The sequence below is a fragment of the Triticum aestivum genome, chromosome 4D (assembly GCF_018294505.1).
Source record: "Triticum aestivum cultivar Chinese Spring chromosome 4D, IWGSC CS RefSeq v2.1, whole genome shotgun sequence".
Classification (NCBI taxonomy): domain Eukaryota; kingdom Viridiplantae; phylum Streptophyta; class Magnoliopsida; order Poales; family Poaceae; genus Triticum; species Triticum aestivum.
Genome location: NC_057805.1, coordinates 14,610,140 through 14,612,616, shown reverse-complemented (window position 1 = coordinate 14,612,616; position 2,477 = coordinate 14,610,140).

Sequence of the window (2,477 nt, the reverse complement as noted above, 5' to 3'; positions counted from 1 at the left end):
ATTATGTGAGAACAATTATGAACCTTGTCTTTGACAGTACCAAAGTGAATGGTTTGCTCTTTATCATACTAACCTATCTCACGAAGTTCCGTTAAGTTTTGTGTGATTGAAGTTTTCAAGCTTTGGGTGAGATATCGATATGAGGAGAATAAGGAGTGGAAAGACCCTAAGCTTGGGGATTCCCAAGGCACCCCAAGGTAATGTTCACGGAAGACTCAAGTGCCTAAGCTTGGGGATGCCCCGGAAGGCATCCCCTCTTTCGTCTTCAAAACTATCGGTATACCTTACTCGGAGCTATATTTTTATTCGTCACATGATATGTGTTTTTCTTGGAGCGTATTTTCAATTTTACTTTCTGTTTGAATAAAATCATTGGATCTGAAATCTTGAATGAAGTAGAATCCTCCCATGGCTAGTTAATTATTTGACTACTCAGTGTTCTTCACTCATATCTTTTGGACTAGTTTGTCATTTACTCATGTGCTTCACGTATGCCCTATGACTAAATGGTTGAATGAAGTGAATGTCATAAATCTGAATTTATATATGTTTCATATGCTTATGACAGGGGGAGTAATGACTTCACACCTAATAAGTATAGATAGTAAACTTATTGAAAGTTATCAAACGTAGAATTGGTCACTTGAACAATTCATGAAAGAATATTGAAGGAAGAGAGATTTCACATATAAATATACTATCCTGGACATCTTTTGCAATTGCGAGCACTCATTAAAATATGACATGCTAAAAGGTTGATGTTGGACAAGGAAGACAACGTAATGGGTTATGCTTTCTTATATCCGAAATAAAGTATATTGTCTTGGATCATCCAACATGCTGAGCTTGCCGTTCCCCCTCATGCTAGCCAAATTCTTTGCACCAAGTAGAGATACTACTTGTGCTTCCAAACATCCCTTAAAACGAGTTTTGCCATGAGAGTCCACCATACCTACCTATGGATTGAGTAAGATCCTTCAAGTAAGTTGTCATCGGTGCATGCAATAAAAATTGCCCTCTAAATATGTATGATCTATTAATGTGGAGAAAATAAGCTTTATACGATCTTTTGATGTGGAAGAAATAAAAGTGACGGACTGCATAATAAAGGTCCATATCACAAGTGGCAATATAAAGTGACGTTCTTTTGCATTAAGATTTTGTGCATCCAACCATAAAAGCGCATGACAACCTCTGCTTCCCTTCGCGAAGGGCCTATCTTTTACTTTTATCTTATACCTTATGCTAGAGTCATGGTGATCTTCACCTTTCCCTTTTTTTACATTTTATCCTTTGGCAAGCACATTGTGTTGGAAAGATCCTGATATATATATATCCAATTGGATGTAAGTTATCATGAACTATTATTGTTGACATTACCCTTGAGGTAAAAGGTTGGGAGGCGAATCTATAAGCCCCTATCTTTCTCTGTGTCCGATTAAAACTTTGAACCCATAAATATCGCGTGAGTGTTAGCAATTGTGAAAGACTAAATGATAGTTGAGTTTGTGGAGTTTGCTAAATCAAAGCTCTGACATAGACCCTTCCTGGAAATAAGATGAATTGCAATTGTTTGATGACTGAGAATATAGTTTGTTAGTTTCAAGAAAGTTTATGATCTATACTTTAACATGTGAATAGCTTGTTACTTGATCATGAAAAGTTTTATGAAGATGAGCTACTGTTATGATATATAATGATGCTATAAAAAGTGATTGAAACTATCATTGATGAAACTTATGCACTTGCTAGCATTCACACTTCATAAATTATTTCTTTTATCATTTACCTACTCGAGGACGAGTAGGAATTAAGCTTGGGGATGTTGATACGTCTCCAACGTATCTATAATTTATGAAGTATCCATGCTATTATATTATCAACCTTGGATGTTTTATATGCATTTATATGCTATTTTATATGATTTTTGGGACTAACCTATTAACCTAGTGCCTAGTGCCAGTTTCTGTTTTTTCCTTGTTTTTGAGTTTTACAGAAAAGGAATATCAAACGGAGTCCAATTGACGTGCCAATTTTTGACGATTTTTTATGGACCAAAGGAGACCCCGGAGTAAAAGAGTTGGGCCAGGAGAGTCCCGGGGCGCCCATGAGGGTGGGGGGCGCCCCCCCAGGCGCGTGGGCCTGCCTCGTGGACGCCTCAGGCACCTCGTTGACGTGAGACCGACGCCAAAAATTCCTATAAATACAGAAACCTCGGAAAATTAACCTAGATCGGATGTTTCGCCGCCGCAAGCCTCTGTAGCCACGAGAAATCAATCTAGGCCCTCTCCGGCACCCTGCCGGAGTGGGCCATCATCACCGGTGGCCATGGAGGAGGATCCCGGAGAGGCCATCATCGCCATGAAGGCCAAGGACCAGAGGGAGAACCTCTCCCCATCATCACGGGAGGCCATGGAGGAGGAAGCACAAGGGGGAGAACCTCTCCTCCTCTCTCTGGGTGGCACCGGAGTGCCATT